This window comes from Nycticebus coucang, chromosome 23 (assembly GCF_027406575.1).
Source record: "Nycticebus coucang isolate mNycCou1 chromosome 23, mNycCou1.pri, whole genome shotgun sequence".
Lineage (NCBI taxonomy): Eukaryota > Metazoa > Chordata > Mammalia > Primates > Lorisidae > Nycticebus > Nycticebus coucang.
In genome coordinates, this window is record NC_069802.1 from 23,088,068 (window position 1) to 23,111,808 (window position 23,741).

Below are 23,741 nucleotides of genomic sequence, written 5' to 3' on the forward strand. Positions count from 1 at the left end.
TCTCTCTCATATGTAGGATCTAAATATTAAAAAAATCCTAATTGATCTCATGGGTAGACAGAGTGTAGAATGATGGTTATCTGAGGTTAGGAAGGGAGTGGGGAGGAATGAAGAAATGAGGATGGTTAATGTGTGAAAACACGGAGTTAGATTATTATATAAATGAACAATATTTGATAGCACAACGAAGTGACTATAATCAACAAAATGTCAATGTATGCTTTCAAATAACTCTGAGAGTAGATCTGGAATATTTCTAACACAAAGACATGATAAATGCCTGAGGTGGTAGATACACCAATTACCCTAATTGTATTAATTACATCATATGCCTGTATCAAAACATCACAGGTACCTTATAAAGATATACAACTAATATCTACCCATAAATAATTAAGTTTTTAAGAAAAATATAAAATAAAAATGCCAGAGAAGAACTGAATGAAATAAAGACTAAAAAAGACAATCAACAAAACTATACATCTTTAAAAAGATGAACCAAAATAAAATACCACTAGCTAGAAGACCAACGTAAACTGGGGGATGATACAAATAAATATATTTTTTAAAAGGAGACATTACTACTAATACCACAATAACACAAAAGCTCTTGAAAGACTATCACAAATGATTATGACCTAACAAACGACAGAAACTAGAGGAAATAGATAAACCTACTGAGGTTAAACCAGGAAGAAATAGGAAACCTGCACAAAAAAATAATGCACTCACTATTGAGACTGAATCAGTAATAATGTTAGAAGATAATCAATAATAATAAAAGCCCAGGACTGGATGGCTTCATTGCCAGATTCTGCCAACCTTTTAAAGAAAAAGCAAAGCACATTTTCTTTAAACTATTCAAAAAAATGACAAGAAGAAAATATTTCCTATCTCATTCTATCAGTTCAGTCTTACCCTGATACTAAAACTAGCAAAGAAACCATAGCAACAAGGGGACAATCCAAGCCAATATACCTGAGAAACATATTCACAAAGTTCTTCAACTAAATACTACAATGCAAGGGTATATTTCAAAATAACTAAGAGTAAATTTTAAATATCTTGCCACAAAAATAAGTGAGGTGATGGCTGCATTAATCACTTCGATTTAAACATTCCACATTGTATATCGAACTATCAACATTGTACCCATAAATGTATACCGTTATGATTTTAATTAAAATTAATTTTAAAAAAATTGTTTTCAAATCCTAAAAATTAAATATTTAAAAAGTACAACCAAAATTCAAGAATGCATAAAAAGATCATATGCTTTATGATCTTTATTCTAGGGATGTAAGGATGAAATAAAACATGGAACAATCAATACATCACATCAACAGAATGAAGGACAAAGACATTCAATGTCTCTTCACGATAAAAAAAAAAAAACTCTCCATGAATTGGGAATAAAAGGAATATGTCTCTGCAAACTGAAGGCAACATATAATATCCCCACAGCTAACATCCTGCTAAATAAGAAGTTAAAAACCTTTCCTCTATGAAGTGAAAAGAATATACAGGTGTCCACTTTTACCATTTTTATCCAACATGGTATTTGAAGTCCTAGCCAAAGTAATCAAACAAGTGAATGAAAAAAAAGGCATCCAAATTGGAAAAGAGTAAATCAAATCTTCCCCCTTTGCAGATAACAGGATCTTATGTGGCAAAAAGCGTAAAAGCTCCACCAAAAAACTCTTTGATCTGATAAAGAACATCGATAAAGTTACAGGACACAAAATTAACAACCACAAATCAGTACCGTTTCTATGCACCAGTAAAAAACTATCTGAAGAAGAAACCAGGAAGGCAATTCCACTTACCATAGCTATAAATAAGAAAATGAGTAGGATTACATTTAACCCAGGAAGTGAAAGACCTTGATAAAGAAAACGACAAAACATTGAAGAAAAAAGCATTGAAGAGGGTCCAAACAAATGGAAAGGCACCCCATGGTCATAGATTGGAAGAATAAATACTGTTAAAATGATGATATTATTTATTTTTTTATTATTATTATTATTTGCAGTTTTTGGCCACGGCTGAGTTTGAACCTGCCACCTCTGGTATATGGGGCCGGTGCCCTACTCCTTTGAGCCACAGGCACCGCCCAACCATATTATCTAACACCACCTACATATTCATGTAATTCTTGTCAAGATACCAATGGCATGCATCTTGTGACGATACCATTGGCATTCATCAGAAACAGAAAAAATAATGTAGCATTTGTATGGAACTACAAAAGTGCATGAATAGCAAAGCAATACTGAGAAAAAAGAAAAAAAGCTGAAGGCATCACCTTACCTGTTCTCAAAATATACTAGGAGGGTATAGTAACCTAAACAGCAGGGTGTTGGTGTACTTATAGATACATAAACCAAAGGAACACAATAAAGAACCCAGAAATAAATCCATGTATTTACAGCCAACTGACTTTCAACAAAGATGCCAAGAACATACATTTAGGGAAGGAACAATCTCTTCAAAAAATGTTACTGGGAAAACTAAATATTCATATGCAGCAGAATACAATTAGACCCCTATATTTCATCATAAACAAAAGTAAACTCAAAATGAATTAAAGACTCAAGTGTACAACATGAAACTGTAAAAATACTAAGAGAAAATATGGGAGAAATGCTTCAGAACATTGGTCTAGGCAAAGATTTTATAGATTAGACCACAGGCAATACCAACAACCACTACAAATACAGACAAATGGGATGACACCAAATTAAAATATTTCTTCAGGGGAAAGAAAACAATTAACAGATTATTGAATGGGAGAAAATATTTGCCAAATATTCATTTAACAAGGAACTAATAACCCAAATACACGAGAAATTAAAACAATGTAACAGCAAATAATAATCATCTCATTAAATATCTGAATAAAATTTCACTACAGAAAGCAAACATATCTGTGACAACAAAATGCTCAGGGACACGCAAATCCAAACTGCAATGAAATATTATCTTAGCACAGTTAGAATGTCTATTATCAAAATAAAGACAAAAATAACAAATTCTGATGATGATACAGGGAAAAGGGATTTCTTATATGCTGTTGGGAAAATGTAAATTTGTAGAGCCACTAAGGAAAAAACATGGAGACATCTAAGAAACTTCAACATAGAAATACCATAAGATGCAGAACCCACACTACAAAGGAAAGATTCATATGCCAAAGATCTGCCTGCAACTCCACGTTTCCTGTGGCATTACTCACAATAGCAACAATATAAAATCAAGCTGAATGTCCATTAACATAAGAGCACTCTGTTTCCCCGAAAATAAGACAGTGTCTTATTTTAAGGTATGCTCCCAAAGCTGCACTAGGTCTTATTTTCAGGGGACATCTTATCTTTTCTGTAAGTAGGTCTTATTTTTGGGGGATGTCTTATTTTTGGGGAAACGGGGTAGACAAAGAACATATGGTATGTCTACATAATGGGATACTATTTTCCCATAAACAAAGGACTAAACTCTGTCCTTTGGAAAACATGGATGAAACTAAAGGTCATTATGTTAAGTGAAATAAACCAGACCCAGAAAGACCCTTATTGCATGCACTCATTCATACTCAATATAAAATTAATGTCATGAAGGTAAAGAGTAGAGTGATAGTTACCAGATTCTGAGAAGGACATATGTGGGAGGGGGGGAAAAAAAGTATATAAATAGATACAAACAGAGTTTGATAGAACCAATATATTCTAGTGTTCAAAAGCCCAGTCAGGTGACTACAATTAAAGATAACAAAGCGTATTATTTATGTTAAAATAAGTAAAAGATTTTAATGTCTCCCAACAAAAAGATACAATGAATGTTTGAAATGTTAAAAATTATAAATTATCCGATTTAATTATTTATTCTGCTGTTACATGTACTCTATAAATATTACAAACGTTATGTATCAATAAAAATTTCAAAAAGTTTCAAAGGCCAGGCTGTCGTGAGGATCTAATGCAGCAGGGGACAGTAAAATTAAAGCCAATTTTAATTTTCCATTCCAACTATTCTAGGGTCCTTAGAACTTACTCTGCTTGTAGTATTATATAAGCGGAACAACGTAGCCTGGATGACACACTTGGGTTTGTCGCATAGTTTTCTGAATATTCTAAGCCCACTGTTGATAGTTTTATGGGTTAGAATAAAAGATGTCTTTCTAAATATTATTTTATTAACAATTTTTCTAATCATCCAATGGTGCTGATGGAGATGTACTAGAAGATGGATATTGTTTTCATGCTTGTGAAGGCAGCACCCACTCTGCAGTCCATAGATAATGGAGTAACTTTGAATTTCATGTTTTATTATTTAAGAAATACCTTTTATATGGCTATGGCTGCCACAGATAGGGATTTGGCATTTTAGACCTTAGTATATATATTAATCATTCATGGGAAAAGATCAAAATATCAACATTAACAGGAGTTTGGAAGAAGTTGATTCCAAACCTCATGGATGGCTTGGAGAGGTTCAAGACTTCAGTGGAGAAAGTAACCACAGATATGGTGAGAACAGAGAGAAAACACAAGAGTCAAAATAGAGTCTGCAGGTGTGACGGAATGGCTACAATCTCAATCTCAACATAAAACTTGAACAGATGAGGAGTTGCTTCTTTCTTTTTTGAGCAAAGAAAGTGGTTTTTTGAGATAGCATCTACTAGCACAGATTTTTATGACAAGAAAGGATGTAGAATATTACATAAACCTAGCTGTGAAGGCAGCGGCAGGTTGGGAGAGGATTAGCTCCAATTTTGAAAGTTCTACTGTGGGTAAAAGGCTATCAAACCACCTGCATGTTATGGAGAAATGTTTTGCGAAAGGAAGTCAATCTTTGTGGCAAACTTCATTCTTGTCTTATTTTAACATATTGCCACAGCTATCTCAACCTTCAGGAACCACTGCCATGATCAGTCTGCAGCCATGAACCCTGAGGCTGGACTCTCCACCCTCAAACAGATTACAACTCACTGGTTGTAGGTTGAAGGTTCAGATTAGCATATTTTAGCATGAAAAAACATTTTTTTTGAATTATCTATAATTTTGTGTGGCCAAAATTTTTTTCTTATTGTTTCAGGTTCATTGAGGGTACAAAGAATTAGGTTACACTGTTTGCATGTTAGGTAAAGTCGCTCTTATAATTGTGTCCCACCCCCAGGAGATGTGCCACACACCCTAATCCCCGAGCTCCCTCATTCCCTCTCCACCTTGAATTGATTTGAGGTTTTCTCTTATGTGGGTATATATTAGGTCATCTACTATTTTTAATGAAGTTATATGCATTTTTTAAATCTTACACTATTGAAAATTTATTGATGACGGTATGTTGTGTAACATAATTTTATGGGCACTGGAAAACCAAAAAGTCATTGTGTCTCTATTCATCCCAATATTCACTTTCCTGTTGGGGTTTGGACCTAGAGCTATAGTATCTCAGAAGCATGCCTGTGTCTTCTTGAAGACAAAACACTTCAGAATTATAATTACTTACTAAGAGCTTTCAAGAAAAAAAAAATAGAAAAAAGCCATTATCTGTGAATAGCGAACTGGCCATGGTTAATGATCTGAAGGGAGTTCATTATAATTTGCAATTGACATAGAAAATTTGCATTCAAATTTCAAAATAATAACCAAAATTATAGTTGATAACATCTGAGATTTCTAGTGATTTAATTCTGGTACAAATATTTTGGCAACGTATTTATACAAATATAACTCAAACAACATTAAACATAATTTTTATTTGACAATGTTTTCTGCATCAGTTTAACACATTACAAAAGCCTAATTAGTTTAATATAATTTTCTGGACTTCCAGGGGCTCTTCTAAAATGTCCCAAAGTTAGTGTGAGATTGAAAAGACTTAATTTAAAACCTGAAATTCAATTAAGGAAGTCTGTTAAATCTGTCAACGGTTTAAAACAATTAAAATAGGTTCACACATCGTTATGAAATCATAGCCATTCATTTAACCAAGTGAACTTACAAATACAGCATGAGACATGAAGATCTGTTTTTGTCTCTCAACCTCTATTTTTTCTTTTCTCACAGTTTACGTAAAAGTTAGACAAAAGTCTTTTACTATATCTTATGATACGAACTTTCTATAAAAGAAGTAACTAAACTCTAGTTTTGTATTAAGGCATTTTTTATATTAAGGTTTAATGCATTATAAAACCCAGTAAATTAACAATATTGCTTTTGCTAACACATATTTCTTTTATAAGATTTATATTTCATAACATTGTATAATTTTTTTGTCCATTCAGTTTTGTCACATATTTTTAGCCTTTCATTCTAAAACAATCTTTAAAATACATATAAACTAAACACAATAGATTTTCCTTCATACAAACCACAGTTTCATGCCTTTCTTATTAACTTTCTTACCAAACTGTCTCTTGCTTATTCTGTACAGTTTCTAATAGTTACAATTATAGATATTAATTAGGAGCTTAACTCTTAGTAACTTTAATTTCTAGTGAAAACCAGGTAAGTAAGCAATTTTCATTGTTTGTCACATGCCGGTATTTTAAGACTACATACTTTATAATTTTTACATATATGTTCCCACAATTTTTTAAAATGTATAAAAGAACAAAAGATACCAGCATATCCAAAGATATATTTTTTCTTAGTAATAAGAAGTCAAAAGTAAACAAATTTCTTAATATTTAAAAATTATATCTTATTTAGAAATGATCTAGAAATTTGAAGAATACCTATCATTTAACTTAATTAATAAAACTTTAAAGGTGTACTTATTAATGAACTTGGAAATCTTTAAAATAAACATATTATTAAATAATTATTGCAAAAGAAATACATTTATTGAGTATTATCTCACCTATATTTATTTAATTTACCCATTTTTAATGACTATACTTAGAAAATTTCATAAGACATTAGGGAATGCTTAGTCATTATCTCCAAGTTATTTTTCTATTAACCAGTTCATAGCACATACAGATTAGGAAATTAATATTAAAGAAAAAACTGTAAGGTTAATTACATATGTCTTATATAGGTAACTTTGAAGATAAGCTCTTTATTTTTAAGCCATAGAATCTAGGGATGATTTAAATTTTATATAACAGAAAAGCTGGTTCAATACGTTTTTCCCTCAATATTTTGTGTTTTCTTTTTTTTTTAGTGCTTTCCTAAAGTATAATTTGCCATAAAACCCACACATTTTTGCATTTATAATTAAAGAGTTTTTTGTACATCTGTGCAAATATCGCCATGATCAAGTTTAAGAACACTTCTATCAACGCAAATATTCTTAATTCTTATGCCTGCGCCCAGCCCCAAGCCTCACACTTCTGCTCTCTTTGCTGTAGTTTTGCTTTTCTAAATATTTCAAATGGAGGAAATCACAAGTTTGTGTCATATGTGACTGGCCCATTTCACTTCTCATGGTATTTTACAGATACATCCATGACGTTGCCTGTCTCACTAGATCACGGTATTTCATTGTCTAGACATATTCACTTCATTCCATAGATATTCACCAGCTGATAGATGTTTGAAAAACTGGACAACTTTTGATTTCATTATTTTGTAGCTAACAGTGCATTATAACTGTTAATAAGTACTTACAGCTCCTGCGTATCTAATACCATTGTCTCTAGTGAAGAAACTGGTCGTGGTGATTTTTATGTTGTAAGACACTTCAGAGAGCCACAACAAGCCTCAAAAAAGGGCCAGAGCTAGCACTATATGAAGTAAACCTGAGAATAACTCAATCAAGTCAGTGGTGTCTTTTCTGCGTCTCTCAAGGGGTGAAATCTCGAGGTTCACTGCAGCAGTGACTAACCATCTGCAAACAGGTGTGTTTGATCACAGTCTACCTGGGCTCAGAATCTGGGCTGTAGCTGCTACATTTGAGTTCTGCACCTGATTTTCTGCCACTATGACAAATGATAAAAGTATAAGTGCTCTTCACCTATCTAAACGTGGAAACCAGCTATATGCATCTCTCCACCCAAAATACAGACAATTGACAATTAAATGCAGATGAAAAATTAATGTTTAACATGGCTGCGCCCATGGGACCAGTACTTATACAAATGGCAAAACATAACTATAGTCCAGAAAGTAGAAGGGAAGAGGAGAGAAAGGGGAGGGGAGGGGGGATATGGGAAGACGGAGGGTATTTGGGGGACCTCACCTAATGTGCATGATGCAATGGTACATTTAAAAACTACTAAGAAATGAGTATAATGTGATGGATGTGTTACTCAGTTCAGTGTAAACATTTCACATTGTACATTGAAGCAATGCCCTGAACCCCATAAATGCATCAATGTACAAAGTTATCATTTAACAACAAATAATTTAAACAAAGAAAGAAAATTAATGTTTAAAAGATACTTAAAAAGAGAGTGAGCATTCAGAATCCCATGGGGGAGAGTTAGGATAGAAGACTTCTGATTCAACTTTGCAGAGTCCTTCTGGGGTCCCTGGAAAGGTGTGGGAAGACCTAGAAATATTGAATACTTCTCTTCTCCTGGCAATAACATTGAGCTATTTTTTTTTTTTTTGGTCCCGGGGCTGGGTTTGAACCTGCCACCTCTAGCCTATGGGGCCGGCGCCCTACCCCTTTGAGCCACAGGCACCGCCCAACATTGAGCTATTTTTTTTATGAGGTTCTAAAAGAAGTTAACTGTGGCATTGGTATATTGAAGGATGGATAGAAATATGTGGAGATTGGAAAAGAAATGCTAGAATTTCTATGACATTTCTCAGGAATCTAAGTGGCATTTCAGGCAGGAACAATGGATTAACGGGGTAAATGTTTCTTCTCTCCTTTTGAGATGATAACCCTGTGTTAATGCCTCATTTATCAGGTTAGCATCCTGTGAATGTTTGCTCAGTTGTCATATAGTGCTCCTGTACTTTCTATTTTTTATAATATTGACATAACTATCTGAGATTTGGGGGGAAAGGAGCCTGTGCCACTGAGGCTGTTAACTGTAAAAGACCACAGCAGTAACTGTGGGGGAAGCCAGCTATTTTGTTTGAACGATTTTCTTATTTCTGTGGCTTAAATGAAAAAATTCCACTAACGTTCTGAGCCTAGTGGCCGACACTTAGTAATCTTTCATAGAATTATAGCTACATATTTATCTAATATTTTAATTTTTGTTATTGTCATTACCTTTAAGTTTTCTACAATGTGGGCCAAACTACAAATTATGTGCCAGGCCAAAAATGGCTTAGAAAGCTTTGTAATGTTTTTGTGATCTATTGGATTCATAGAAGAATATATTTTAGAGAATTCCATAATTTCTATTGAAAAGTCATTAATCTGGAATAAAATAGATCAATGCAAAAGGCTTATTAAGACAAATGTAATATGAAATACTTCTGGTATAATATCTTGGAAAAGGTTGTGTGCTGGAGAAAATAAAAGCTCAAGGTCATTATTCACACTGTTGAGAATCTCCCTCTCATTGCCTTCTGTTAATTTAATTTGGGGGAGTTTTTATTCTTTGTAAAACATAATGGTCTGGTAAGTGTCAGTGTAAGTATCACAAGAAACAAATTAATAAAAAGATGAAAATCGCAAACATAAAATGAAAAACATTGGTATGTCCCATTGGTCCACCAAATAGAGATAATTTTATTTGAGACATTTTCAATCATATTATCTCGTTCTATTCTCTTTAATTCCTTGAAATGTTTCAGTTATCAACTACGCTACTTGTGGAATTTCTGCCCCCAAACATTGCATTATAGATTTAAAAAACCCAGATGTTTTAGGGTCTGAAAAATCTGTTTATATCTCACCACAACTATTTATGAAACTACACAAACTTGAATCATCATTTTGTGACTCATGTCCCTCTAATGCAAATGACGCGTAACTTACAGGGATGCTTTAAAACTTAAGATCTGTAGAGTGTAAATAACAATGCGCCTAGTGCGTGGCACTTAACTCGTGCTGAAAAGTGGCAGCCTGGGTGCGGGTGTCCTTCGCCTGCTTCTCCTCTTCCTCCTCATCAGACTTACAACTCTCTCAGGAAATGCTTGAGAACGTGCAATGGAAAATCTTTAAGACAGCTTTAAGGCAAACTGTAACTCACAGCATAGGAGTAGGAGGCAGTTTAAAAAGGAGAAGCTGATGAAAATTTATTTCCTGTAGAATTGAAAGCAACTTTGAGGCACCGATACTACATTTACAAAACCCTTAATTATATAACCCAGTGAGCTCTGCCGGGAGGTCAAAGTCTTTTCTAAAACAGAATAGTGAATCCTGTAGTGAAAGAGCCCCCTCGTTTTTTCTCTCCAGGGTCACAGAAGGAAGAATGAAATTTGGCCACTTTGTCCTGAATTCTAAAGCGTAACCCAAATGATATTTTAACAAGTAGTTAGCTATCTATGTGTCAAATACTCTTTTGTGATATGGTCTGGGAGCTAATAGTCTCGTAGAAAATATTATTCCTGGGAAGCGTAACTGTCAAGTTCCAACCAATTGACTTACACACAGATGTTAAGTCTCAAGCATTTTCTAGTTTAAGATGATATGATTTAGTATTAGTATCTCAGAGTAAGTAGGCATGTTGAAAAGCTGGGGCTCTACAAGGGATGTCTGTTTAAGATGTTTGCTGACTTCTAATTCTCAAACTTCCTTTCTCTTTTTCTGCCAACCAAAGTAATATTGCAGTAAACCTAATTTAAGTATACCAGCAGGCAAACACTTGCTGATTTGAATATGTGAGTTTTGGCATCTAGCTAGGCAAGTGCTTTATATTTAGAGTCGCTAGATAAAATAAAGAATTCCCACTTACATTTGAAGATAGGATAAATTATGAATAATTTGCTAGTACAAGCATGCCCCATGCAAAACTTGCTAAATCTTGAAACCTGCTCATATTATGTGTGTATGGGTATGCAATTATAAAAATCATATATATATGTCTCTATATATCCCTTACATATAAACATATACTATGTTTATGCACATATATGTGCATGCTATAAAAATATATATGTGTGCACATACAGATTTTATATGACTTTATGTAGTGTTTTCTAAGACAATATCTGATGCCAAATTGTAGGACTTTTTTTTTTTTGCAATAAATACATGTTTTTCCAAAACAACTAGGTGTAGAACAACCTAATTCAGTTTTTTTTTTTTTTGAGACAAGAGACCCACTCTGTCACCCTGGGTGGAGTGCCATGGCTTCATAGCTCACCAAAGGTTGGCACTCCTAACACATAGCAATGGGGTGGATGTCACCTGATTCCCAGGCCTTTCTGGGTCATCACCCCCTACATAACCCTCTCTTCTGGTCATTTCTCTCAAACTGAGACCCTGAACACTCCCTGCGAGTCCCACCTCTGCCTTTTACAAGGTTTTTGCCAGATCCTTCTGTCCCTCCCTCCTGCACCTGAGCTCTCCAGCCCTCTCTGATCCTGCCCTCCTCCAAGTTCCTGGCAGTGCTACCTGCGCAACTCCCCTGGCCATCCTCCATCGCGACACTGTGACATTGTTGAATCGATTTCTAATAACGACTACCATTTAATGAGCACCACAGAATCCCAGCTGCTGTGCTGGAGCCTGACATATATTATGTCATTCAATCTTTATGCAAGAAAGGGATTCTGATCATACCAATCTGGAAATGGGAAAGCCGGGAGCCCAGAGAGGTGAAGCAACTCCTTCAAAGTTGTCCAGCAGGCAAGGGACAGGGCCCTTACCCTCAGTGTCCTCGGCTATGACACAAACCTGCCTTTTCTTCCTGGAGATCTGATTTAACTCATATAATTGGGGAAAGGTCCTATTAAGTAATCTGACTAGATGATTTACATCTGAGATATGGTATGCACATGGGGCAAGCTGCTTCTTAACCTAAGCACTTTGACATTCGGGACTGGGCAATTCTTTGTTGTGAGGGACTATCCTGTGCATTTAAGGCCAGAAGTTCTGGCCTCGCCTAAGCAGACACCAAAGCACCCCCCAAATCCCTCATTTTGAAAATCAAAACATCTCCAGACATCACGTCATGTAATCCTAGCACTCTGGGAGGCTGAGGCGGATGGATTGCTTGAGCTCTGGAATTGGAGACCAGCCTAAGCAATGCAAGAACTTGTCTCTACTAAAAATAGAAAAACTAGCCGGGCCTTCTGGCAGGCACCTGTAGTCTCAGCTACTTGGGAGGTTCATGCAAGAGGATCACTCAAACCCAGGAGTTTCAGGTTGCTGTGAGCTATGAAATCTGAAATAATTAAAATAACGATACTATTTCATTCTTGTGTGGTTGAGTAGTACTTTCTGATGTGTGTGTGTGTGTGTGTGTGTGTGTACACCACATTTTCTGTATCTACTCATCAGTGGATGGGCCCTCAGGTTGATTCCATATCTTTGCAATTATAAATTGTGCCAAAGTAAATGTTTGAGTATACGTGATATATTATGCGAAATGACTTCTTTTTATTTGTGTAAATACTTGGTACTAGGATTGCTGAATGAAATGATAGTCCACTTTTAATTCTTTAAGTAACCACCATATTGTTTTCCATAGAAGCACTAGTTTACATTCCCACAAAAAATGTATGTGCATCCCCTTTTCACGCCTGGACCAACATCTATTGCTTTTTGTCTTTTTAATTACGGCAATTCTGACAGGCGTAAAGTGGTATCCCTTTGTAATTTTACTTGGCATTCATTCCTGTGACAATTAGTGATGTTGAACATATTTTCATATGTTTGTTGGCCCTGTTTTGTTTTGGTTTATTTTTAACGATTTTTTAAAATCCAAAGTATTAAGGGGGTACAAATGTTTGTATTTTGTTACATGAGTTGCTTTAGTAATACTTGAGTTGTGTCTATAAATCTGCCCACCACCCCAGCACTGTTCACTGGACATTTGGGGTAGATTTTCACCCACCCATTTCCCCCCTCCCTGGTTTGATTTCCTGTGAGTTTTACTTCGTTGTGTGCACATGTGTGTTCCTGTGGGCTTTGATCATGAAAATGTGCTGCCTTTTGTCAAATGTTTGTTCTGCATCTATTGAGGAGATCCCACGGTCTCTGTTTTTGCTTCTGTTTATGTGGTGAATCACATCCATTGACTTCCACATGTTAATCATTCTTGCATCCCTGGAATGAAGACCACTGGGTCATGGTGCATTATCTTGTGACGTGTTGTTGAATTTGGTTTGCTAGTATTTTATTGAGAATTTTTACATCTATATTCATAAGGAATATTAGTCTGTGGTTTTCCTTTTTTTGTTGTGTCCTTTCCTGGGCTTGGTATCAAGGTGATACTGGCTTTGTAGAATGAGTTAGGGAGGACATCTTTCATCTTCATGTTATGGAATAGTTTCTGCAGTATGAGCACCAGCTCTTCCTTATAGTTCTGGAAAAATTCAGCTGTGAATCCAGCTGGTCCAGGCGTTTTATTTTTGGAAAATTTTTCATTAATGCCTCAATCTCACAGCTTGTTAGTTGCCTGTTCAGCAGTTTTATTTCTTCCTCATAGAGTTTTGAGGAGTTGTGTGTTTCCAGGAATTTCTTCATTTCCTCTGTTTTTTAGTTTATGTGCTTAGAGATTGTCATAGCATTTACCCATGATATTTGCATTTCTGAGGGTTGAAAAAAAATCTCTTCATGTCTTTTCCTCGTTTTTTTTTTTTTTTTCCTTGCTGATTTGTTTGAGTTTGTTGTAATTTCTGGATATTTGGAAACATCCCATTACCTGATTTTAAATTACACTGCAAGGCTATTATAACCCAAACATCAGGACAGTAGTATTAAGGCAGACACCAAACCAAGGGAATAGAACACAGAACTCAGAAATAAAGCCACATAGCTGTAATCAACTAATTTTTGACAAAGGAGACAAAACACAGCTGGGGAAAGGATGCCCCATAGCCATACGCAGAAGAATGAAACTGGATAAATATCTCTAACCATATACAAAAATAAACTCGAGATGGATTGATGACTTAAACCTAACATCCAAATTTATAAAAAGTCTAGAAGAAAACATAAGAAAAACTCTTCTGAATATTGACCTAGGCAGAGAATCCAAATGAAAACTCAGCAATCACAAAAATAAGTGGGATTTAATTGAACTAAAATGTTTTGGCACTTTGAAGGAAATAATCAGCAGAGTACATTAAACGGTATACAAGATGGAGGAAAGTATTTGCAAACTACATATCTGACAAGGGACTAATATCCCTGCCAAATTTAAATATATGTTGGAAGGACTCTGAACTAAAAAGAAAAAAAGTGCTTTACTGATGGTTATTCCTTTATTATAAAGGACGCAACTCAGGAACATCAAGAGGAGGAGATGCATAAAGTAAGGGATGGAGGTGAAAGCCTGCGACTTTCTCAACACATCAATGCATCGTATGTCATGACTGCTGATAACTGCATTTTGAATTTCATAAAGTAATTTTAATATGACATTACAGCTTCTCAGACTTTTCTCTACAGTAGCTATCAAGAACAATACTCAGTAGAGAGCTCACTACTCTTTATATAATTGTGCACATAGGTAAATTAGCCCAGAATCTAGAGTCATAAACACTTTTCTGCTTCTTGAATAATGAGGTTTATGCTTTTTTACTAAACATAGGACAACACACTCTCTTCTGCCCCCTTTATCTGTTTTTGAAGAAACTCAGAGTTAAGTTTTCTTTCTTCTTTTCTAATAGTCTCTTTACTGCTCCTGTAACAGGACAGTTCTACTGTAATTTATGCATGTACATAGCATTTTTTTGATTTTGTAAAACTTGAGTCTGTTGTTGTAGACAGTCTAATGTTGTTTGGAGAAAGAGACAGGATTTATATGTTTGAAATCTGTAGGATGTTATAAAATTCTAAACTCATTCCTATTCTAAATATCTTCTATTTGCCTACTGAATTTCCAAAGCACTTTTCCATTTTTGCATGCCACTATGAGTCAATTTTAACAGTGGAAATAATAGTCAGTGATAAAAGGGAAACAAAGAAAGGAATTTATTCTCTTTCTGTAGCTTTGATGACTATCATGTTAGTGAAAATGGTTGAAGTTATAAACAACAGGAAAATTAGTTCATGAATAAGAAGATGATCTGTCTATCAAATTGGTCTATATCTATTTTTTGTCAGGGCCAGAAAATGAGAGAAAAAAAGTGTCTTTGCTATTTTGCACACATCCGTAAACTAGGATAAAAGGAATGAACACATTCATGCCAAAGTAATAGCATTGACTGTCTTCCTTCACATATATCCAAATTTTATTTTGCAACAAAAAGAAGAGGAAAAAGGGTAGGATTCAATAAAAAGTTCTTATATGCACAGTAAAATATTAGGCATTGTGGTGCCACTGTCTGTCTGAGGCTTCAGAATATAAGAGTTTGCCTGATACCCCTTCAATCAAAACACTGCTGGTAATTCTCCAGTGTATCCCCTACATCTGTTAAGTCTGCATTCTTAGAAAAAAAAAACCTCTTCATTCAGATGCTAAAGGGAAGCCTAGGAAAAAAGAATAAAATCTCAAGGGTCATTGTCTAATTATTAAAAATTAGGTAATAGGATGGCTTAGGATAACCCTAAATAGGATAACTTAATAGTGTCACATTATTATAAATATCATTGATTGCTTAAAAATAGAGACTAGACAGAGAATAATGTTCACATTAAGAAATGCACAATTGTAGAAAGAAATCACAAAGGAGGTCTTCAATTAAATAAAATGTATTCCTTCTTTTATTTTAGAATGCCACTCTAAAGCTTTAAAGGCATTTGTTAATGACGTTATGAATATTAAAGAATTCCATTAAAACTTTCTCTTAAAGAGGTGATTTATTATTTAATGTTTATTTTCCTTTTATTATTGTCATCAGGAAAGAAACTTCCTAGTGGTCAAATAAGAATGTTTTCATATGTTAGTGCTACAACATTCGTTCATCTATTATTAATACAACTCATAAATACTCTCCCCGTCAAAAATAGCCTCAAACAAACATATCTGGGCAGCCTTAGACTTTACTTCTTCCCCTGGGGATTCCAGTTTCTGGACTATAATTAGTTGTCAACTATTCTGATGGAGAAGATGCTGCCAAATTTCCCCTATATCTCAATAATGTTCCTGACAGATTTTATACCCCGAGGCAACCTCAAAAGTTGACTAAGTGAGACCCACTACAAGAGAAAGAAATGGAAGAATGGGTGAGAAAACTCATTATATTGAGACAGAGTGAATTACGTACTTTTGTAATATTATTTTCCTGAAATCATTCGTATCTTCCCAAATGTGAAACTTGGGTTAGGCCTGAGTTTGAGCCACTTGTCTTCATACCGTAACTGTATATTTGTGTAAGAAAAAAGTAGTATTTTCTTGCTAATTAAATGGCCCAATTTAAAATTTAATGATGTTAAGTAATTCTTTTAGATTTTAAAACTCATATGTTGTAGAAAATATATCAGCTGTCATTTACTTCCTAAAACAATTCCTTGAGACTATAAATGGCTATATGAAAATTTTAGTAGATTCTACTTCTGATAAACACTACTACTTCCCAGCTAGACTTATTTCCATGGACGTGTGAGCCCATTCTCTGCAGTGCACACACTGGCAGATGTTTCCAGAAAACTAAAAATAGGCATAGCAAAATCAGGACAGAGTTGCACTATCAAAGTGGGAACAAAGGTGGAAATCAACTTGTTTTTTTTTTGTTTATTTGTTTGTTTCTTAAATCAACTTTTTTTGTTTGTTTTTTTGTTTATTTTTTTGTTTTTTTTTTTACATTTATAAGCTTTTATTTTTTTAAATAAAAACAGAGTAGAAGGCAATATAAAAATTGATCTGAAAGATGTAAGACAGAACCTACAGGAACCCCAAACTCTCAATGATAGTTATTGGCCTTGGCATTTCAATGTAGGGGACAAGTCCAGCCATTGATCCTATGTCACTGATTGACAGACCAAAATGGAGAAAATTGTTTCAAGAAAGGAAGGGAACTATCTGCTTAATTCTTTATACATCCTTAAATCAACTTGTTTTTAATACTGTTCTTAGCAGTATTATATATACCTGTATTTGAAACACTGGGCTAAGAAAATTTTTAAGAATGATTCTTACTCTTATACCATCAGGTCCAGCTTTTAAGGACATAGTTTGTATTTGGCGTATATAGGTTGATATGTAACGGAAGATTTACAGGATAGTGTTTCCTGAGTACTGTCATGAAGATTTCAACACACAGAACGAGGCCTCTCATCCAACCTGGAAGTTAGATCATAGTGAGTATTTAGTAAAGTCTTCTCAGAAGAAAGGACATTTAAACTGTGTCTTGAAATATAAATCATAGCTCCTCAAAATGGAGTCTGGGCTGGATGTGGAAACAATTCTGAGATAGATAAGTCTCATCATAAGTGCTTTTTCCTGAAAAGTATCTTTGCTGGTAGAAGTTCCCCTGTCTACAATTTAGACTCAGATTATGCTCTCTCTTTTTTCTACACTTCATTTCAATTTGATTTTATGAGGCAATTAAGCAAAACAAAGTTATATGGCAAGAAGTGGAGAAAAGCACCTTTTTGAAGCTCCCATTTGAACTTCCAGGAATTAACACATCAGCTGAACCACGAACTGAGGCCATTTCTATTAACTCCCCAAATCTCACACATCCTGAAAGTGTGACTTTGAGCAAAGGACTTATTCCTTCTGTCTCCTAATATGTTGATTTCACTAGGTATTCTTAAGTATTTAGTAAGTAAAAGAAATAAAAATATTTAATGCTAGCTGTTTTTATCAGGATCTTTTTTTTTTTTTAGTTTAGCATGCCTTTTTTATTGTTTCGGGTTAATTTGAGGGTACAAAGTATTAGGTTAGAATGTTTGCATTTGTTATGTATAGTCCCTCTTATAATTATTTCCCACCCCCAAGACATGTGGCTTACACCCTAACGTCGTGCCCATTAGGAGGGGAGCACTGGGAGCTCAGAATTGTACATAGAGAATATATACAGTTTTATACAGTTTTATGCCTGGCAGGAGAACGCTGTGGCGCCCTAGTAGGGGAGGTAGGTCCAGTTTTTAGAGGGTCTCTCCCTTGGAGTGTAGTGGGAGGACCTTTGAACTCTGCTAGTTTGTTTGTGGGGCACTCTGAGCCATTCTCATGGGGGAGGGGACTCCCATCCGCTTGGTGATGGATTTTGTATCTTTTGTTTGTATCCTTGAGGTCACAACTCACCTCAGCGGGGTTGATGTGCATTCTTCAACCTTCTCTCTTGGTGTAGCTCTAATCCACCAGGTTACTTGCTAAATTTCTGTCCTTTTAACTCTCCTTCTGGATGGGAGCCTCTGTAGAGATCTGGCTTCAGTCAGCCATCTTGTCTCCGCCCTCTCTCAGTTTCCATCTTTTAAAATTGCTGAATAGTATTCCATGGTATGTGTGTATATGTATGTACATATACATATAGCTTGTTAATCCAAATTCAATTAAATCGAACTAATTTCACCTTTAGATCCAAAGCAGGTGGACTGCATGTCTCTTAAAAATGTTGATGGATAGATCTCTGGCTGGTGGGATCTGCCTATCATCACCCCTGAGAGGATACAGGGAGTCAGCAAGAGACTTCTGGACCCCAAGAGGAGGACTAAAACAGTGGAAAACCAGCAAGTGGTCGCGTGTGTTCAATCCGCCTAAACCCGCCCGCAACTTCCACAGGCACAAGAACTTAAAGAGCAAGAGGAATTGAAAGGAAAATTAGGGCAAGTAAACAGATAAAAGAAATCACCCATGAGGAAGAATCAGCAGAAAACTCCAGGCAACATGAAGAACCAGTCCAGAACTACCCCGCCAAGGGACCATGAGGTAGCTACTGCAGAGGATTCCACCTATACAGAAATGTTAGGAATGACAGAAAGGGAATTTAGAATACACATGTTGAAAACAATGAAGGAAATGATGGAAACAATGAAGGAAACTGTTAATAAAGTGGAAAATAACCAAAAGGAAATTCAAAAACAGAATCAAATAAGAGATGAACGATATGAAGAATATAAAAAGGATATAGCAGAGCTGAAGGAAATGAAACAGTCAATCAGGGAACTTAAAGATGCAATGGAAAGTATCAGCAACAGGTTAGACCATGCAGAAGAAAGAATTTCAGAGGTAGAAGACAAAGTTTTTGAGATAACTCAGATAGTAAAAGAGGCAGAAAAGAAGAGAGAGAAAGTAGAACGTTCACTGTCAGAATTATGGGACTTTATGAAGCGTTCCAACATACGAGTTATAGGAATTCCAGAAGGGGAAGAAGAATGCCCCAGAGGAATGGAAGCCATACTAGAGAATATTATAAAAGAAAATTCCCCAAATATCACCAAAGATTCTGACACACTGCTTTCAGAGGGATATCGGACCCCAGGTCGCCTCAACTCTAACCGAGCTTCTCCAAGACACATTGTGATGAACCTGTCCAAAGTCAAGACAAAAGAAAAGATTCTGCAAGCTGCCAGGAGTAAGCGCCAGTTGACCTACAGGGGCAAATCCATCAGATTGACCGCAGACTTCTCTAATGAAACTTTCCAAGCAAAAAGACAATGGTCATCTACCTTTAATCTACTTAAACAGAACAATTTTCAGCCCAGAATTCTGTACCCTGCTAAGCTAAGCTTCAAAATTGACGGAGAAATCAAATCATTTACGGATATACAAACATTGAGCAAATTCGCCACAACAAGACCAGCTCTACAGGAAATACTTCAACCTGTTCTGCACACTGACCACCACAATGGATCAGCAGCAAAGTAAGAACTCAGAAATCAAAGGACAGAACCTAACCTCCACACTGATGCAAAAGATAAAACTAAGCAATGGACTCTCACAAAATAAAACGAATAGAATACTACCACACTTGTCAATTATCTCAATAAATGTTAATGGCTTGAATTCCCCACTGAAGAGACATAGATTGGTTGACTGGATTAAAAAACACAAGCCATCCATTTGCTGTCTGCAAGAAACACACTGGCTTCAAAAGACAAATTAAAGCTCCGAGTCAAGGGTTGGAAGACAATTTTTCAGGCAAATGGAATTCAGAAGAAAAGAGGAGTTGCAATCTTATTTTCAGACACATGTGGATTTAAAGCAACTAAAGTCAAAAAAGACAAAGATGGTCACTTTATATTGGTCAAGGGAAAAACACAACAAGAAGACATTTCAATTCTAAATATTTATGCACCCAATTTAAATGCTCCCAGATTCTTGAAACAGACCTTACTCAGTCTGAGCAATATGATATCTGATAATACCATCATAACAGGGGACTTTAACACTCCTCTTACAGAGCTGGACAGATCCTCTAAACAGAAATTAAACAAGGATATAAGAGACTTAAATGAGACTATAGAACAACTGTGCTTGATAGACGCATATAGAACACTCCATCCCAAAGATAAAGAATATACATTCTTCTCATCACCCCATGGAACATTCTCCAAAATTGATCATATCCTGGGACACAAAACAAATATCAACAGAATCAAAAGAATTGAAATTTTACCTTGTATCTTCTCAGACCATAAGGCACTAAAGGTGGAACTCAACTCTAACAAAAATGCTCGACCCCACCCAAAGGCATGGAAACTAAACAATCTTCTGTTGAATAACAGATGGGTGAAGGAAGAAATAAAACAGGAAATCATTAACTTCCTTGAGCATAACAACAATGAAGACACAAGCTACCAAAACCTGTGGGATACTGCAAAAGCAGTTTTGAGAGGAAAATTCATCGCTTTAGATGCCTACATTCGAAAAACTGAAAGAGAGCACATCAACAATCTCACAAGAGATCTTATGGAATTGGAAAAAGAAGAACAATCTAAGCCTAAACTCAGTAGAAGAAAAGAAATATCCAAAATCAAATCATAGATCAATGAAATTGAAAACAAAAGAATCATTCAGAAAATTAATGAAACAAGGAGTTGGTTTTTTGAAAAAATAAATAAAATAGATAAACCATTGGCCAGACTAACCAGGAATAGAAAAGTAAAATCTCTAGTAACCTCAATCAGAAATGATAAAGAGGAAATAACAACTGATCCCACAGAGATACAAGAGATCATCTCTGAATACTACCAGAAACTCTATGCCCAGAAATTTGACAATGTGAAGGAAATGGATCAATATTTGGAATCACACCCTCTCGCTAGACTCAGCCAGGAAGAAATAGAGCTCCTGAACAGACCAATTTCAAGCACTGAGATCAAAGAAACAATAAAAAAGCTTCCAACCAAAAAATGCCCTGGTCCAGATGGCTTCACTCCAGAATTCTATCAAACCTTCAAGGAAGAGCTTATTCCTGTACTGCAGAAATTATTCCAAAAAATTGAGGAAGAAGGAATCTTCCCCAACACATTCTATGAAGCAAACATCACCCTGATACCAAAACCAGGAAAAGACCCAAACAAAAAGGAGAATTTCAGACCAATCTCACTCATGAACATAAACGCAAAAATTCTCAACAAAATCCTAGCCAATAGATTACAGCTTATCATCAAAAAAGTCATTCATCATGATCAAGTAGGCTTCATCCCAGGGATGCAAGGCTGGTTTAACATACGCAAGTCTATAAACGTTATCCACCATATTAACAGAGGCAAAAATAAAGATCACATGATCCTCTCAATAGATGCAGAAAAAGCATTTGATAAAATCCAGCATCCTTTTCTAATTAGAACTCTGAAGAGTATTGGCATAGGTGGCACATTTCTAAAACTGATTGAAGCTATCTATGACAAACACACAGCCAATATTTTACTGAATGGAGTAAAACTGAAAGCTTTTCCTCTTAGAACTGGAACCAGACAAGGTTGTCCTCTGTCACCTTTACTATTCAACATAGTGCTGGAAGTTCTAGCCAATACAATTAGGCAAGACAAGGAAATAAAGGGAATCCAAATGGGAGCAGAGGAGGTCAAACTCTCCCTCTTTGCTGACGACATGATCTTATACTTAGAGAACCCCAAAGACTCAACCACAAGACTCGTAGAAGTCATCAAAAAATACAGTAATGTTTCAGGATATAAAATCAATGTCCACAAGTCAGTAGCCTTTGTGTACACCAATAACAGTCAAGATGAGAAGCTAATTAAGGACACAACTCCCTTCACCATAGTCTCAAAGAAAATGAAATACCTAGGAATATACCTAATGAAGGAGGTGAAGGACCTGTATAAAGAAAACTATGAAATCCTCAGAAAGGAAATAGCAGAGGATATTAACAAATGGAAGAACATACCATGCTCATGGATGGGAAGAATCAACATTGTTAAAATGTCCATACTTCCCAAAGCAATCTACCTATTCAATGCCATTCCTATCAAAATACCAACATCATACTTTCAAGATTTGGAAAAAATGATTCTGCGTTTTGTATGGAACTGGAAAAAACCCCGTATAGCTAAGGCAGTTCTCTGTAATAAAAATAAAGCTGGGGGCATCAGCATACCAGATTTTAGTCTGTACTACAAAGCCATAGTGCTCAAGACAGCATGGTACTGGCACAAAAACAGAGACATAGACACTTGGAATCGAATGGAAAACCAAGAAATGAAACTAACATCTTACAACCACCTAATCTTTGATAAACCTAACAAGAACATACCTTGGGGGAAAGACTCCCTATTCAATAAATGGTGTTGGGAGAACTGGATGTCTACATGTAAAAGACTGAAACTGGACCCACACCTTTCCCCACTCACAAAAATTGATTCAAGATGGATAAAGGACTTAAACTTAAGGCATGAAACAATAAAAATCCTCCAAGAAAGCATAGGAAAAACACTGGAAGATATTGGCCTGGGGAAAGACTTCATGAAGAAGACTGCCATGGCAATTGCAACAACAACAAAAATAAACAAATGGGACTTCATTAAACTGAAAAGCTTCTGTACGGCTAAGGAGACAATAACCAAAGCAAAGAGACAACCTACACAATGGGAAAGGATATTTGCATATTTTCAATCAGACAAAAGCTTGATAACTAGGATCTATAGAGAACTCAAATTAATCCACATGAAAAATGCCAACAATCCCTTATATCAATGGGCAAGAGACATGAATAGAACTTTCTCTAAAGACGACAGACGAATGGCTAACAAACACATGAAAAAATGTTCATCATCTCTATATATTAGAGAAATGCAAATCAAAACAACCCTGAGATATCATCTAACCCCAGTGAGAATGGCCCACATCACAAAATCTCAAAACTGCAGATGCTGGCGTGGATGTGGAGAGAAGGGAACACTTTTACACTGCTGGTGGGACTGCAAACTAGTACAACCTTTCTGGAAGGAAGTATGGAGAATCCTCAAAGCACTCAAGCTAGACCTCCCATTTGATCCTGCAATCCCATTACTGGGCATCTACCCAGAAGGAAAGAAATCCTTTTATCATAAGGACACTTGTACTAGACTGTTTATTGCAGCTCAATTTACAGTCGCCAAAATGTGGAAACAGCCTAAATGCCCACCAACCCAGGAATGGATTAACAAGCTGTGGTATATGTATACCATCGAATACTATTCAGCCATTAAAAAAATGGAGACTTTACATCCTTCGTATTAACCTGGATGGACGTGGAAGATATTATTCTTAGTAAAGCATCACAAGAATGGAGAAGCATGAATCCTATGTACTCAATTTTGATATGAGGACAATTAATGACAATTAAGGTTATGGGGGGGGAAACAGAAAGAGGGAAGGAGGGAGG